Source organism: Crassostrea angulata, chromosome 1 (genome assembly GCF_025612915.1).
Source record: "Crassostrea angulata isolate pt1a10 chromosome 1, ASM2561291v2, whole genome shotgun sequence".
Classification (NCBI taxonomy): domain Eukaryota; kingdom Metazoa; phylum Mollusca; class Bivalvia; order Ostreida; family Ostreidae; genus Magallana; species Magallana angulata.
The window spans coordinates 50,631,761-50,650,934 of NC_069111.1; the positions used below are offsets into that span (position 1 = coordinate 50,631,761).

General features: G+C 33.6%; 1 long non-coding RNA gene across 1 annotated transcript; it reads right to left on the reverse strand.

Moving 5' to 3' along the window:
- Positions 1-3,050: 3,050 nt before the first annotated feature.
- On the reverse strand, positions 3,051-6,450 carry LOC128161387 (uncharacterized). Its single transcript, XR_008240362.1, has 2 exons — positions 5,841-6,450; positions 3,051-3,349 (listed from the first exon to the last, which is right to left on the reverse strand). It is a non-coding gene; the product is annotated as an uncharacterized LOC128161387 (long non-coding RNA).
- Between the last annotated feature and the right edge of the window lie 12,724 nt (positions 6,451-19,174).

The following is a 19,174-nucleotide window of genomic DNA, read 5'->3' on the forward strand; positions in this document are numbered from 1 at the left end:
ACACATATTTTTGTATTTGACGTGCTTATTTCGGTTATTATTTCTATTAGTTGATAATCCTGTTTTTATAACAATCTTAAAATTAAATATTTTCATTAGATGAACTCGTATCAATGCAGAGCAATTTTATCTTCTCATTTTATAAGTTGACACGCATAGCGCCGTAAACTGTCAATACATGTCTATGTTTTAAAATGAGAAATGAACAAATGTCGGGAATCAACTAACAAATCTATTTTTCCATTCAATAATAAAATTATCATTGATATAATTGAGTTGGTGCTGCGTTAAAGCACATGGAATCTAACGTGTTATCAGTATGCGTTTCCTGTGTATACATATAAAGTTTAAGTCACGATCATTTTCGGTGTATACATGTAGTGATTAACAAACTCAGGGTAGAAAACGACATGCCTTTGAGGGTTTTCACACCTATTCAAGACAAAAGAAAAATTTATATCGCGTACGGCTTCGTCTAATCGCACAACACCTTACAGGAGAGAGAGAGAGAGAGAGAGAGAGAGAGAGAGAGAGAGAGAGAGGGCGTTTAGGCGTAATTTAACGTACACTGATGTGAAATATACTAAATATATCCAATACTTAATATTCATAAAATTAGTATTCATAAAAGAATATGGTACACTGTGATTGAATCCATCATGCAATTTCAGATTTGAGTCCACATGCTGCACCTGTCAATCAAATCAGCCCGCTAGCTTTACCACGTGTTTCCTCCATGATAAAGTTTCGTTCTATTAATTTTATTTTTAATCAAGAAAATAAGAAGTACGTTTAACAGTTAAGTTTATTTTAAAATGTTCGTGGTGCATGATATGCTGTGTTTGGAAAGTTTAATTCGTTGTGTTTTTTCTTTATCTCTCGTTTAGTTTATAATGGAGGTTTTTTGCGGGAAGGAACATCTTCAACACGTTTATCGGTTAAATAACGCAGTAAAATGAATCAATTATTTGATATAACTATTAGTAAACTTGTTTGATATGCATGTAGAATTCTTCTTGGTCAAAGGTTACACAGATTATCTACCTGCCTCATTCCTGTGTATTCTGTGCGTTCAAGCGTAGAGTGATTTCCTGTCAGTGCGACGGTTTCACACCTTTGTGTAAAACAATTGGGACTAAAGTCAAATGAAGTTAACTTCGACAGTCAAAAAGCGGTGGGGGGGGGGGGGTAAGGTTACGATAACAGGAAACGGGTTTACATATTTGTAGTAGCTTTCAATAAAATTACATGTACATGCACACATAAAATGATATCAATACATTTACTGAAATGTTTAAATTTTTTTTTATCGGCATGAAATATCAACAGCAAATCTTTCAAAACATTTTCTAAATTTCTTTGAAATGTGTAAGAACATAAGAACGGTTTAACAAATTTCCTTCTAAAAAAAAACAATATCTAGTTATTCTGTTAAGAGAGAGAGAGAGAGAGAGGGGGGGGGGCTCGGTCGCGACCTCCGTCACGGCGGGTAGCTGGTACACCATCACGACACCAGACATGGGATACCCACAATATCTTTTGATTACATAATTTTATGCAACTCTGTGTATCTCTAAGGCTCCTTACTCTCTACTTGTTATAATTCAGTTCAGAGAGATACACGTTAATTTGATTTTTCGCATTACAATGAGGCGTATTCGAAGGTGGCAAAGAAGTTGATGAGAAAGGAGAGGCTGGTAGACACTCGGTCATACATGTACCTAAAGTAACGTAACACAAATTCACTAAAACATGAATTCACAAAAAATGTTCTTTACACGTAGAAGACCTTGTAAGAAATGAACGGAACGTGCTAAAAATACCGGGTTGGTAATTTTATAGGAAGCCCTAATTTTTAATCACTTGCTCATCATTAGTTGACACGCATGGACTTCAAAACAAACAATACAAATGTAGGCGGACCAATTAATTGTTAAGAAAACACAATCACACTGCGTACGCATTTATAATTTTATTGGCAATTAAAATCATTTCATGATAATTTTTAATTTAACGACTTTTTTAAAATATGATAATGGATTCGAAAATATTTTATTTGCAATTGCTCCACAAGAATTAAATTAAATACTTTTATAATTTATTTAATAGCTATGAAATAAAAAAAATAGTAAAAAAGACTCCAAGTATTTCGATTATAATCTCTGTCAAAATCTGGTTAATATCGTCATTAAATATAAAGAATCATGCAATTTATTTGTCATTCGGGGAGATAACTCCCGCTTGTATACGATACTTTTCCATCGATAAATTTACCGTGGCGGGGACAGGTAGATGATGAGTTTACCGTGATGGGAACGCGGTATACCTGTCTCACCTGGCCGATCACCTCGATGTGTTAATACCGTGACGGGGCGCGGGAAACACGGGATCCGCGTTGCCTGTACTGTATACCCCCCTCCCACCCCCATCTTTTGATTTTCATAAAAAGTCATGATTAAAAATGTTTTACCTAATTTTATGAAACTTGTGGCAATTTCCTTGAGTCATTTCTCAACATATTTGAAAACAATCATCAATGATTCTAAAATTTGATCTTTATTTGTTTATTGTATGATTTGTACCATTTTAATTAACAAATAGACAGCTGTCCTGCTTGTGATTTCTTGTTTTCATGAAAAAATAAGCCAACAATCATATTTAGTAAATATCTAATCTATTCTGATTTCTAGTCTCCCTCTAACCATGCTAAAACAGTAAGTTACAACCTACAAGTTAGACATCTGCCTTAAATTAGAATTAAATTCAAACACACCCAGGTAGCTGGAGACAGAGTTGATTTCAATGAAAAATGTTCAAATTTGACATGCTTTTTCTCTTTTTTTATGCATATATACCTTAGAAAGGTAGAAATAGGTTGTTTCTTGTTCATTTCAAAAGTAATTATCATAGCAGATGTTATTTCAAAGTCAAATGTACATTTACATATCCTACATGTAATCTTAATGCAGACAATTAAATAGAGGGGGGGGGGGATTTTTCAATTATGTAAGCACATCTAAATATCTCTATGAAATAAAAAATAAAGGAAACATAATTGCATACTTTTATTGAAAAACAAATTTTCACAGCAATTATGAATTTCTTTAAACAGCCTTAATTTTGTTTTCATAATTTCTTATCAAACACAAACCACAACATGGCATGATGCTTTCTTCAAGTTCCATTATTGTTCATGCATTATCGGATTTAATTTGAATTACCGGTAAATAGTCTGTAGAACACAAGGAATATGCATGTGGATAGAGGTGACAGGTTAATCTCAGGAGTTGACCCACAAGAATCAACAGGTACCGGTAAAAGCCATGTGGTCACAAGAGTCTGTTTTGAGCTGAAATTAAAAAAAAAATAATTAGCTGTGTTTACATACATGTACTAGTAATAGCTGTGTTTTCTGGAAAAAAATACACTGACCATGCAGTGTAATAAGTATGACATTTCCCAATACATGACATAACATTTAGGCAGTACAAGATCAAAAATTTGCATATCAAGTACATATAATATTAATATAATATTAAAAAATGTTCATAGGGCCTAAAAAAAAAAATAGTGTGTTTAGGGTAACACTGATGAAAAGTTAGGTTAGATAGGTGGGGATTTTTTTTATTTTATCTATTTTTTTGCCTGAATCCTAAGAATGTTTGTTTGTTTCATGTTTAAAAACGTATTTCTTATTGGAAATAAGATAAAATTCACAGTCGGATAAAATCAGGCATCTAAAAATGGTAGGATTGGGCCATTTTTGTAGGTTAGGTCGGGTTACCCGAAACACACAACTTTTTTTTTTAGGCCTAGGTATAAACATTTATCAAATTGAGAGAGAGAGAGAGTTTGAGAGAGAGAGAGTTTATTACCGTACTTGTAGTGCAACAGTCAATATTTCAATTCGTAAATTACAAAGGAATATTACCCACCGAACAGCGTCAAAGTACATGTACTGGTATTAGCTTCTGGTATACCATTTTTTATCAATTCTACTGTGTTGTTTTTTTTTGCAAATAAATTTAGTGAGGGTTTTTGTTTATTTTCTTATAAATTACATGTTTTAAAAACAATACTTATGTAATAAGCATAAAACATGTATGAGTCAACTTAATGAAGAATTTTTAATAGATTATTTTTCACAGAATGTGGTACATTACATGTATGTCAATCTTTATAAAACTACCGTATAAATTGCAAGTTTTTTGTAAACATCATTTACTTGCATGATAGGTATATATGGTCTAACCAAAATTTTCTTCATAAAGCTACAGCTGTATGTACCACATATATGTTTTGTCACAAGTATACATTTTAAAAAATATACCCAAATTCCAACAGTTGAAATAAACTCAACTCATTCTCTGATAAGTTAATTGTGTTTTGTGCGTGCATATCTTATTTGTCTGCTGCAACAGCAGCCAATCAGCGGTAAGCTGAATCCACAAAAAGAAAGTTTGTGTTTTAGGAGCGGGTAAATTGTTTATGCGACACTGTCAAGAAAACCACACCAAATAATAACAAGAAACATAAATATTCACTTAAATGTATTGTGTTGTAAAGTAAAGGTTTTTAACTCTTATTGCATCTTGCAAAACATGTGATGACCTTAATCATCTGTCATATATCTGATATACATGTATATGTAAAAGATGTGAGAAATAACGACGGAACAAACTGGGATTCGAACCTGTCCCTCTGAATCTCTAGTCAAGTGCTCTACCAACTGAGCTACATGTATCTGGCACCGGTATTCAAACCAGTCTGACCGTCACATTTCTCCCCCCTTATATGATCTTCACCCTCGAAGATCACCCCTGGCAGGAGTTAACCTGTTAGTTCCAGGGGTTGGTCACAACACCAATATTGTAACAGGATGGGAGAAATAATGAAGGACTAAACCCGGATTTGAACCTGGGCCCCCTGAATCTCTAGTCAGGTGCTCTACCAACTGAGCTATCTGGCACTGGTATTCAAACCAGTCTGATCATCACATATATAAAGAATTATTTTAAACAATGTTGTTCAATAAAAAATAACACTCGCAACCTTCAGTTTTTGTCTGTAATTAATCAATATTGGCGTGCGATCAGTTCTCGCCTAGTACCATTTCTCACCAGTGCATTGTTACGTCATTTTATCAACACATAAAATTATATACGAAAATATGATGTAACAGTGCACCAGCGAGAAATGGTCCTCGGCGAGAACTGCTCGCACGCCAGTACTGCCAGTAGTCAGATTAAGAAAAGAGAATAAAAAATTACGTTTAAAACATTAACAAGGACAATTTAAGTACACATCATAACTGCTAAACAAGAAAAATTATGTGAACTGGTAGAATGGTAGGCATAGTTCTAACTTGTAACCTACATGTACAAGTACATGTATCGAGTACTGTTGGTCTGCTAAACCTCTTTAATGATACAATGATCGGCATCATAAAGATATTAAAGTCATGTTTTAACTCTGAAGTCTGAAGTATACAATTTTATTTACTTGAAGTTATGTCTACAGGGTATTCATGACTACATTTGGAGTCTTCTGCACAAGAATATATGATATGTTTCTAATTAGATTCTGCTTTGAATTTTGAGTTGAAAATTCACAATCTGTAATTTTTTTAAATAGATAAATTCAGTTACCCTTTCCAGTCCCCCATGAACCTCGAGCGAGTCTAAACATCCATGAAACATGTAAAAATTACACGTTAGTAAACAAACACCCACACCATAACAAAAACATCTAACAGTGTGCACGTACTTACATGTACATCTATACTATATACTAAATTTTAACCAGTCAACAAGAAACTTTAAAAGGAGTAAAAGCCTCACCTTCTTCAGTAACATCCACATAAATCACACCCTTTAATGTCCATCTTTTCTCCTTTATTACTCGTAGCTTATCAACGGCTGATCGTCGACAGAAGTGTGGCTGTCAGAATTTCCTCGTAAACGATTCACACGAGAAAAATATCCTCCTTAAACAAATATGTAGCATTGTTCCCTGTGCATGTTCATATGTTTCACAGTAAATTGAAAATGCATGTGTACACAGAAAGAATACACAACTTCTCTTCTGCATTACGGCTCTCTCTTTTCTACAATGCCGTTCGTTACTGTTTACATTCGGCGCGCGCGCGGGGGTTACAAACAGGGGCGCCCCGACAAATAGTTGCACATAGAACGTTTAAATAATGTGTGTTCATTTAATTCATAAATGATATAGATGAAAAAAAATGAAATTGTATCACAACAATTTATCTAAGACGCAACACAACGTAATGCAGTAAATGCCTGGGCCTTAATGTGGCATTTCTTCGCTTGTGTGTCTATGTACACATATTAACTCGTTCATGTACGATTCTCACATATTTGTTTTATGAAATTTGAAAAAAAATATAGCACAGAACTTGTTTAATTTGATACCAAATGACATTATTTAATATATTAACAATAACTGAATTATTTTTTTTTCATAAAATGATAACGATTTTTGCTATCAGAAAAATACGTGTATGAGCTGCTGACCCCTAATTATAGGGGCCAGCCCTTTTTTCTTAATTTTGAGTGAAAGCTCTCGTTATTTTAAACAACTTTTGTTCTATATGTATTAACAAAATATTTTTAGTTTAAAGGTTATAATACAAAAAGCAACAAAATTTCAGCCCCGAAAAAATCTTAAACTTTGGCGACAAATAGCTCAACAACTAACAAAGAAATTACCAAAATTTTCATGCCAGCAAAACTATAAAGTGTTACCGACAATTTCGCCAAATTTCATGCATCTATCGTCTGTAGTTCCCGAGATCAACTCTGGACAAAAGACCCCCCAATTTTCAATTAAAGGGCAATAACTCATAACCGGAAGTAAATTTTAAAAATTTGAAAAAAACGTCTAGAGATATTAATATCATCTACATACCCTGAAAGTTTCATAGCAATCAGACAAAAAATGTTCGAGAAATCTCGTGCACAAAATTTGCGGGAAAAAACAAAAAATAATAATAAGAAACAGTAGAATAACAGAAGGGTTTTCCGTTGAAAAACGGAAAACCCTAATAAGGAACAGTAGAATAACAGAAGGGTTTTCCGTTGAAAAACGGAAAACCCTAATAATAAGAAACAGTAGAATAACAGAAGGGTTTTCCGTTGAAAAACGGAAAACCCTAATAAGAAAAGTGAAAAAGAAACAATAGAATAATAGAAGGGTCTTCCGCTGAAGACGGAAGACCCTAATAATAAAAAACATTACAATCACTATAAGGTCTTCCGTTGGAAACGGAAGACCTTAAAAACCTTACAATCACTATAAGGTCTTCCGTTGGAAACGGAAGACCTTCATAAAGAAAAAGAAACCGTAGAATAACAGAAGGGTTTTCCGTTGAAAACGGAAAACCCTATTAATAAAGAACTAGACACGATCTCGTTGCGAGCAACGAGGAGGTCTTCCGTCTGATTTTAGAATTTGAGATATATGTTCGATCTTGATTTTGCTGTGAACAACTAAACATGTTTAAGAATAGAAAAACAGGGTGTACATTCTAAGGGCAAGTTACTATTTTGTTTCAGGTGTAAGAGCTTTGTTCAACAAGTGTTTACAAATTCGTCACCATTCTTGAGATAACTAAGAGAAAAACGTTTTAGGGGCCGTTCCATTTTCTCCTTATTGGAACCACTGTGCCAAAGTTTGAAGGTTGCAAGATTAAGGTTGTAAAATAAATATATTTGCTTCTATAATACATTAAAAAATATACCTAGGTAAAGAGCTAGAGAAAAAAACTTAAGAGCTCTTTTAGGTCCCTAATATTAGGGGCCAGCCACTTTTTCGTGGTATCAAATGAAAGGTCATTTAATTTTAAAGACATTTTGTTCAACAATTGTTTAGAAATTTGTTATTGTTTTTGAGATATCTGAGAAAAAAAAGTTTTAGGGGCCGGTCCCTTATCTTCTTATTAAGGCCACTTAACCAAATTGATTTTAGGTTTATTTTTTTCGAGCATGTTTTCTTCTATACTGCATTTCAAAATAATTTTACTTTTGGAGATAAAGGTATCAAAGTTTTGGATTTTGACCCCCTTAAAGCCCCTAATTACGTAACACATGAAACAATCGTTATGCTGTCGGTGTTTATAACTGAAAGATAAACATATTTGCTTCTATAATTTATTACAAAATATCCCTCGGTAAACAGCTAGAGATAACAGATTTTAGAGCCCTCTAGGTCCTTAATATATGGGGCAAGCCCCTTTTTCGTGGTATCAAATGAAAGATCATTTAATTTTAAAGAAATTTTGCTCAACAGTTGTTAGTAAATTCGTTACTGTTTTTGAGATATCTGTAAAAACGTTTTAGGGGACGGTCCGTTATTTCCCTATTAAGGCTACTGAACCAAATTATGAAGGTTGGATTATGTTAAATATCATTTTGAGCCTCTTTTTCTATACTGCATTTCAAAATAGTATTCCTTTTGGAGGTATAGGTAATCAAAGTTTTGAATTTTGCACCCAACCCCCCCCCCCTAATTACGTAACACATGAGAAAATCGTTATGCTGTTGGACTTCATAACTGCAATATAATAATATTTGCTTCTATAATCCATTACAAAATATCCCTCGGCGATGAGCTATAGATATAAGATTTTTAAGCCCTCTAGGTCTCTAATATATTGGGCCAGCCCCTTTTTCTTGGTATCAAATGAAAGGTTATTTAATTTTAAAGACATTTTTCTCAACACTTGTTGAGAAATTCGTTACCGTTTTTGAGATATCTGAGAAAAACATTTAAGGGGCCGGGCCCTTATCTCCTTATTTGGGCTGCTGAACCACAATTTGAATGTTGCATGTTGTTAAGTACATCAATGAAAGACCTTAACAATAGGGGAAAACTGAAGAATTACAATAAGGTATTCCGTTGGAAACGGAAGACCTTAACAATAAGAAAAGTTAATAAGAAACAATAGAATAATGGAAGGGTTTTCCGCTGAAGACGGAAGACCCTAATAATTAAAGACAGTATTTGTCTAAATCTTAATGGAAGAGTATTTTCAACTTGTACTACAGTCCAACAACCCTTTATGTTGAATATTTTAGTTAGAAAATCCAAAAAAGAAAAAGAAAAAGAAATTGGCTCCGGTGAGATTAGAACACAGAGCCTTTGCAGGTGTCAAAGCAGTATTTGAGCGAAGGTTCACGTCAGAACATGGCTGACGCGAAATAATTCCCGAATTTCTTTTTGAATTTGGGGCATTTCCGCTCGGGACAGGAGCTAAATTTTTGTATGAGATGAAAAACAACGTGTGAGATGTCTGAGTACACAGGTTTGGTAACAGTGCGAGGTCATTTGAAATTTTGATGCGTGTTTGTGTCTGGAGGGGGTGTAAAGACCCGATCTTGATTTCGTCGTAAATAAATCGAAAGTAGAATTTTGAGGTGTGGATCTCGGATTCGGTTAACGACATTTAGGGGAAGTAAAGTCTTAAAACAATGACTGATGCATTTTGCACATGTATTTCAGTGTTGTGATTTTTTTTCTCGTGTCGTTTACTATTGTGTTTGACTGTTTTATTTCAACAGGATTGATAAAATCTTTATAAATGTAGAAATAACGAAAACAGTAACACGTAAATTTATTCGGTAAAAATTTGATGACAGTAATTTCCACAGTTCTAACATCCATAAGTAGTTCACACGCTATCGTAGATACAGACTAAACGGAAAACAAGAAATATACATGCAACAGAAATATTACGCGGCTGCTTACATCCTTAGAACTATGTAAATTTTAAGTCCCCGTACTGGCTATACCCGCCGCTTGGTCTCAGGAATTTCTTTTTAACTGTTCAATCCGCTGCATATTTGGCAGACAATAAGAATGGGGTCGCAGGTACATTTACACAAAATTTCATTAGGATTGAGTGAAGGGCTCGGGAGTTAGAATTTTTTTCTACAATACATGTCAAGCATGACATTCGAAACTCAAATGCCCCAAAACTCATAACTCGCTTAAAAATGAACGAATTGGTCTGGTCATTGGTACAAAAATCAAGAATGGTACTGGGTTGAAATAAAAGGTTCAAATTGAAAGATCTAGTAATAGGGGCCAGTACCTTTTTCTTGGAAACCTTTTAAATGAAAATTTATTAGATTTTAAAGACATTTTGTTCAACAATTGTTTGAAAATTTATATTACATATAAAAATATATTACAATATATTTCTCAGTAAAGTGCTATGGAAGAAAGACTTTACAGCCCTTTTGGCTCCTAAACTGAAGAGCCAGCCCCTTTTTCTTGACATCAAATGAAAGGTCTTTTGATATTAAACATATTTTGTTCAAGAAGTGTTTAGAAATTCGTTGCCGTTTTTGAGCTATCTGGGATAGGACGTTTTAGGGGCCGACCCCTTATCTCCTTTTTGGGGCCAGATAACGAAACTTTTATGATTGAATATTTTTTAAAACGCCATTCTAAGCATCTTTTATTCTATATTGCTTTTCAAAATATTTGTCCTTTTTGAGATATTATTGATCGAAGTTTTGGACTTCTGGACCCTTAAAACCCCTTATTACGTAACGCATGATACATTTTTTATAATGTATAGTTTTATAAGTGAAAGATAAACATTTTTGCTTCTGAAATATATAACAAAAAATTTCTCAGTAAAGTGCTATGGAAGAAAGACTTTACAGCCCTTATGGCCCCTAATTTGAGGGGCTAGCCCCTTTTTCTTGATATATAACGACAGCTCTTGTAAATACAAATTTTATTTCCTCTATATAATATGTTAAAATATTTTCAGGAAAAGAGATAAAGAACGAAAACCTTTAAAAATTACGTCGATTTTTCAAACTCGATTTTTGGGTCCAGGCGAGCTTTGACGCCTTTGAAGCCAGACAACCATAAATACCTTTAAACACATCTACAATCTTTTGTATACAATCCCTGAAAATTTGAATTCAATATCTTTTTTCGTTTAGGAGGAGATAGCAGGACAAAATGGCCCTCTAAAAATCACTAAAACGTCAATATCTCCCGAATGGAAATGACGTCATTAAAATAAAAAATTATATATAAGGTTTTTATCAATATCGACAAGATCTGAAATTTTCACGGAAATTGGTCAAGTCATTTTCAAGAAATCGCTTGTACAAAAATGCGTAAGAAAAAAAAATAAAGGGGAAAAAGAAACAAAGCAATAACAGTAAGGTATTCCGTTGGAAACGGAAGACCTTAACTAGAGACGAGCTCGTTGCAAGCAACGATTAGGTCTTCCGTCGTAGCTGCGTCATACTTGTGACGTAATACAAAAAATATGATAGCTGACCATGGTACAAAATTAGATGTATAAACACTGAGTAAAAGAAACAAAGTATTATACTACTGTGACCGCGTAGATTTTACGGTGCTAGAGAATTCGTCTGGATCTGCATCGGTCGTGTGCAGTACGAACCGGCCGGTAAGGGAATTTTGGCGTAAAGGGTATAAGGTATAAGGTTGTGGCGTGCTGTGGGCCATAAACTAAAACGAAGGGTAGGTTTGCCGTATTCCCGAAGGTCCACCAGTATACAGTTCTAGAGAATTAAACAGGCAATTGATGCAGGATTCCACATTTATTGGACGAGACTCAACGATGGCAACATTATAAGAATTTAACAGACGGACATGTTACAAATCGGATATGGTCAGTAGTGACCTCCGGACTCAAGACTCTGGGTGAGTCGGACGTGGCCGAGGCCCGCCGCCGTATTCCAGACTGCGCATTGACAATTGTACATAACTATATATAAGAGTCTGAACAATGAATATAAATTGACAGGTAATGATATAAGTAAGCTGAGTTAAAGGTTCACAGATATAAAATTATTAAATAAACTCAATGAGTCTTTGATGTCCAAGAAATGAAAAACTGATAATCGCACAATGTTGTTTGAAGAGATTAAAAGTCCTTGAGACATGACACTCTGTCTCTTTGAAGTCACATATAGAGTGTCAATCACTCAATAAATAAGTAACTTTGTAAGAAATAAACTGTGAGAAAATATTACGAAACAGATCTTGAATTATACAAGTAAAGTCCAAAATAAAATTATAATTGAACAGTGAATTTTGTACGATGATACTACATGTTTATAAGCAAATACAGATCTTAACACGTTGTCTCTAGTTTGCAATTGATTCGCCGCATTTTATTCACAGAATGGGACTGTGGTTATGCCCCGTATGAAGGTAAAAAGCCCATTGGCAAACATTTTACACGCAATTTTATCGAACGCAAGCGCCAATGAATCTTTTAGTATATATGCGGAGATCCTGGAAATTTTACCGGGGGTTTTGAAGAAGAATTTTGTATTTCGAGGAGGGGGAACATGCGCGGATCAGAAAATTGTTCCGGGGTAGGGGTTGAAAAGTCTGACGGTTATTTGAGTTTGCCAAGGGATGTCCGAGGCATATTTTTGGTAAGTTCATGATGTACACGTAATTGAAAGAGATTTTGCGGGGGGGGGGGGGGTCTGGAACCCTTCCCCTTCTAGATCCGGGCATGGAGAAGACCGATGCCGGTAATTTTACTGTAATTTTAACCATTTTTATTTAATTATTCATGTTCAAAATTATCGGAAAACCAATATTACCTTTCAAAGCAGTTGAAACTTAAGATACGAACCATTTAGTCTCGGTGAGTATTGCGTTCGCGTACGAAAGAAATGGCAATATTCAAGAAATTCGGATGGACGATCTGGGTCCTAGGTCGTCCATCCGATTTTTTTCAGACTAAGAGCTACAGACCTGCAGTTAAAGATTGTCAAACTCTTATTGATTATGTCAATTTGTTTTGTCTCAAAGAATCATTTTTAATCAATAAAGTTTTACCTTAAAAAAAGAAAGAAATCGGGAACAATTTTCAATGTTAGCATTTTACAATTTTATGGTCTAATAAAATTTAAAGAAACAACTCTTCATTGCTTTATCCGAAATATTGCATGAAAAAAATATTTACATCGCATTTTTTAGATTACAAAAGGATATTCAAAATGACGCTTACAAACAGGCATAAAGAGAGACTGAGAACTAATTTTTTTACATCAAAAGAAATTCAAAAATAAATCAAAATTATTATATATTTTTTCTTTGCATGCGTTAATGAAAATGTAGATCAGCAAGGGGTTCTTTGTCGTGCAAGCACCTACTTAACAGATTGTTACACGGGTCTACAACGATGACAAATATCGAAAAGGCAATATTGTGGGTAAAGGATGAATGTGTAGTTTGATTTTGAAGTTTATTTTGATACATGTATTTATATTTATCTGGATCGGTTTTGTTTGTTGGTTTGTTTTGTTTATTAAAGAGGGGAATAAAGAAAATGAGTAATTTCCAGGCACGTAGCATCGTTTTTAAAGGGGGGGGGGCAAATTCATCCAACAAATCTTGACAAGCAAAAAAAAAAAAAGAATTTGGAATTTTCCCAAAATCTTCAAAATTTCACTCCTAATTTCAAGATTTTCATACCATTTTTTTACATGCTACCAAAATGGGGAAGGGGGGAGGGGCAACTCCATGATAATTCAATTTTTTTATGTAAATTTTAAAAAATTAGTTGCTGCGAGAAAAAGTGGGGAGAGGACATCTTTATGTCATATAACATGTGAAACTGATTTCATTCCACCCACACGCTTGAAATAATAATTTTATTTTAATAAAAACAATATAAATAGACGTCATCAATCCCATATCAAACGACATATAACCACTTAATTCTGCGCGTCTTTCTAATGAATTTATCAACAGCGGCAAATTCTAAAATGAATTTTTAAAGGTAATGTTAGGTGCAAGTCTGTAGCCCTTATATGAAAAATTTCGGATGATAGTAAATTTTTCCGGGATTCAGACCGAGAGCTACATATATGCAGCTAAGGTAACTAAGAATGCTTCCAATAAAATAATTTGTTGAGTAATGCAAGCTTTTAAGAAAGGAATACTTATATCTGTTTAAAATATAACATCCCAATACTTCGTCTTACATTCGCTATTTGTAGAACAAGCAGAACCAGTATCAGTCCGACCCTCACCATATACATTGTTCGAATTTAATTGCCCTAGCATTGCATTGCTCTGCATTTACACAATTTCTTTTAAAAATTATACACTTAAAGTGTTCATCTATATGGCTATTAATCTATTTGTACACATAACGTACACACGTGATTCAAAATAACCAAGACGGAAAACGGTAAAGAATTCAGTCATTGAGTCTACATTTCATAGAACTTGTAAAAAAAAACCACATTGCGGGTCTGAATGTTTGTTGATATGTCAATCTATCAATATACAGTTTGTTAATTATTTTCGATTGCTAAGGCTACAGCGTATTTGATGAACATTGAACAACACTTTTCCCATGCCACTTTTTTCCATGGAAGATAGCGAGTACAATTATAAAGCATTTATAAAATTTATTTAATTACCTCTTTAGAATTGTGTATGGAATAAATAATTTATAAGCTGCTGCTGAATGGTCGGCTGATATTGCAAATTCTTCAAAAGGTGAAAAATATTTGAGTATTCTACCATCAAAACTTCGAAAAATACTTGTTAAATTCCGTACGTCGAATCACCGACTTCCTGTAGAAACTGGTAGATGGTTAGGTATTCCTCTAAATGAAAGATGTTGCACATTATGTAATAACAATCAAATAGCTGATGAAATGCACTTTATATTAGAATGTAATGCTCTTTCATGTATTAGACAAAAATACTTGGAACCTAGATTTTGTGAAAGACCAAACACTTTTAAATTTTGTGAATTATTGTCTACTTTAAAACTTAAAAAAAATGAAATTTTTGAATCAGTCTGTCCTCCTTGAACATTTGTACTTTTTCTCATATTTTTTTTCTCTAATTTGTACTGTACATGTACCTCTGACTCTATACCTACACTTGTAAATATTTATATATATATATGTACCTCATGAACCGTCATGTTGACGGTTTGAGTGAAATAAATTGAATTGAATTGAATTGAATTGAAGGTTGTTTGGTATTTTCGTTTGTAGATGTTTTGCAAGTAAAAAACGTGAAACCCGGGGCAAGTCATAATTAATATCCCTAATAACCGTAACTTAAAACTAGCGGCTTTAGATTCAAATATTATCGCATACGAATATTAAGTTCACTTTTTTAAATCATCTACACGATGATAATATTATATCCATCGCAAATCAGTATTTTGTTTTGCTTTAAAAAAAATGTCCTATCGGGAGCAATCCCGCGTTCGTTTAAATTGCCAGCGTACATTTGTGATGTCAGTAATACACATTGTGCTTTATATGACGGGCGTGTATATATATTGTAGAAAAGTTGAGTTTAATTACCATGCATTAAAAGCATTTTATTAACACATCTCCCAGTACTGAAACAATTCAAAATGTCTCTGTTACAATAACACGGTGGGGCGTTTAACATGTATACGTCCAGCTCTACAAGCACATGCACTGTCGTCTAGGCGACGGCCTGAATACAGCTAGCGACTCTCCTATCGATCGGTTAGTCTCGTAATGCATTAAATATAGAAAGGGGCACAGTTATGAAACAAACAACAAAAATAAGGTCAAAGAGGTTCATCTTTATGAAATCAAAATGTATATATGAATAAAACATTTTGGAATTTATGTGGAATTATTTTTGTGCGCTGCATGTATCAGTTAGTGCATTACAAGAAGCCATTCCATAACAAAAATGGACCGAACTGACAACAATTGTTTCTGCAAATACTGACTATAAATTACATAAACATTAAATTGAATACTACGGACGGATTCAAAATTAATTTCTTTACAACTTTGCTTCAATAATGCATTAGAAATTTTTATTCCTTTACAAGTTATTGACAAGAAACTTTTGACGCCTCTAACTCCCTTATTATAGGGGCCAGCCCCATGTTTCTGTATACCGAATGAAAGGTCTTGGTAAGACCAAGAACTTTTAAAATACATGTTATAACAAATTTTTATCAGGTAGAAAACTAACACAGAAAATACGTGAATTTTTTTGAATTTTTATCTTACCTTTGTTTCAACATCTATACCACAACTTTTATTTGCATTTAAATAATAAATAAAATATGTCTCGCACAAATTCAATGTATTAGCTTCCAAACCAGCCCATATTTGAGACTCTGCCAGTTATCGTTAAAGCTAAACCCCCCTGGACAAAAGAAGTCGTTAAATTTTACTAAAAGGGGAATAACTCAAAACCGAATGGGGATTTTCCTCAACTAAAATATGCAACGACAACATCGCGCGGCATGTTATCAGTCCTGAAAATTTCAAAACAATCGGTGAACAAACGAGCGAGATATTAAGGATCAAAGTTGGCGTCTAGAAGAAAAAAATAATAAGAAATTTGAAAATTTTTCAGAATAATAGTAACGTCTTCCGCTCCCAGCGGAAGACCTTAAAAAGAAACCGTAGAATAACAAGAGGGTCTTCCGTTGGAAACGGAAGACCCTAATAAAGAAAAGAAACAATGGAATAACAAGAGGGTCTTCCGTTGGAAACATAAGACCCCAATAATCTTACATATGTACATTGTACAAGCACAATAATAGTTAGGTCTTCCGTTGGAAAGGAAGACCTTAAAAATTAGAGCTTTACCAAAAATCGTGACCATGCCTCTTTAGCTGTTTAAGACCAATTCTATGTAAGAATCAAAATTCGGTGGCCACGCATAGTCACGGATTTTCTTCATACTTGACAATTTGATAGACTTTGGTGAGTAAAAAAACCGAATACCATTTGTTTGTTGCTATGTGGTCCCGTTGCCATGGTAACCAAGGGTAAAGATGTAAAAATGGCATTTTAATGCTTATTTGAGAACATATTGTGAGTAATGTGCAGAACTTGGGGTTTCCAGGGTAGAATATATTATTAAAAATAGTTGTCATTTTTCAAAAGAAAGAAACAAACGCATAATTTTAGAGCGTTTCCATGGTTACCTAACAGAAATTTTAAAATCTGTTTTCTTCATTTAATTTGAATAAAAAGTGCAAATCTTGGATTTTTTGGTAAACACTATTATGATTGTGCAATTAAAAATTAAAATATGAAAATTGAGAACCGTTGCTATGGTAACAAGCTTAAAAATAAGGAAAACTATAATATTTTTAGGCATCTTTGAATGGATATTATTCCCTTATAATGAATAAATATATAGAATCAAATGGTGAGAAAAAATAATGTATGTCCTTAATTTTAATGACACTTGAAAAAAATCTGAAATTGTCTAAAAATAACTCCCGTTGCTATGGACTTTTCAAAAAGAAAGAATTTTGTGTGATTTTTTACGCAACTTAATTTTCCATAATAACAACACTTCTCTGTTGCATAACAAAGCTTTTTGTGGTATATAATAAAAATATAGATATATTTTTACAAGTTCCAACTAAAACATTTGCCAAAAAATTCGAAAATTAGGAATTAAAGCATATCAAAATCATATTCAATTTCTTAGATTTTCCTATTTTTTGGCCTTGTTGCCATAGCAACGGATGTCAATTTTCATAATAAAATATATTTAGCATGGACATTCATATGAATGTAAGAAATTAACTGTTTCTTATTTGGGCTTATTAAAAAACCGCAAAAAACTGATTTCAAAAATTTGCAACGGTTTCCATGGTAACATTTTAAAAGTATTGGTTTCTCCATTAATTTTCTGATATAATAAAATAATTGAAAATAGGACAAAGGCTATGTTATGTGTTTTGTAGTTCACATTAGTGGGCAAAACCTTTTAATATGGCTTCATATTAGGTAAGTTTCGCTATTTTTCCATCTTTAGCCTCGATTACCATTGCAACGGTTACCCCTAGCAACCAACTTTTGGTGGTGTTTTGCGTTTTACACCTAGGTGTGTCCATGTATGAAATATAAGGAAAATTGGTGACTATGTGTGGCCAGACCCAGTTTATAAATCTTTGATTCTTACATAGAATTGGTCTTAAGTCTCTTTGGCATTGGTCAGCATGATAGACTCATCCTGGGTCTGGGTCATTCAACCTGCATTGTTAGGGCTTTATAAGGTTTGAATTTTGCAGTTCTGGACAGAGCGCACGATTTCCCCACACGGATCTGATCACGTATATTTAAGGTCTTCCGTTGTTATAGTGATTGTAGTGGTTCTTCTTATTTTATTCCCCTTTTTTTGTCCACTAGATTTCTCAGAGATGGCTGGATAGATTTTCTTGAAATTTTCAAGACTAATAGAAAGTGATAATATTTCGAGGCTTATTTTTCATTTTTTTTAAATTTACTCCCTGTCGTCTGTTTCCTGTCCCGCGTCAAAAAACCTTGTTCCCTCGAGATCACAGAATCGGCAAATACTTGAACATCTAAACTTTGTGGGATGATAGACCTATATCTGTAGATGTGTTTAAACTATTTTGTTTTGTTCGTCGTAACTTCCGGTCGTCAACGGAAACACTTCAAAAATAATAACTTTTACGCATTAAATTCTTTTTCCATAGAATAAAAATTTAAGTATAAATCTACATTATTGTATACATAGGTTATGTATGCGATAGTAACTCAACAAAAAAATTCTACTTCCGGTGAGATATCTCAAGTATCTAAGGTATCTTTTTTTAAACACATTTTGTACCCACGAGATCTCAGAAACTATTAATGATCAAGCCCAAAAACGTTCATGGATGGTAGACATTTGATTGAAGATGTGTTTAACCGGTTTCATTTTTTCTTCCGTCACTTCCGGTCCACACAGGATGAGTTTAAACAAATCGAGCTGTTTAACTGTTTTTCTTTGATATTTGTTGTTAGCTCAGTGAACAAGAATGTACAAAGGGCAAGAATATAAGAAATATTTCATACAATTTACATTGAGGACTTCCGTTTGTCCGTTTTCTGTCCCGCAACAATAAACCTTGTCACCTCTAGATATCAGAAACTATAAAGACTTGAACATCCAAACTTTGATGTATGATAGACCTTTAGTTGTAGATGTGTTTAAACATTTTTGTTTTGTTCGGCGTAACTTCCGGTCGTCACCGAAAGCACTTCATTTTTTTTTTTACCTATTTAATTAATTTTCCATAGAATAAAGATATTAGTATAATTCCTTACATATGTCATCTATGCAATGTTAAATAAACAGAAAA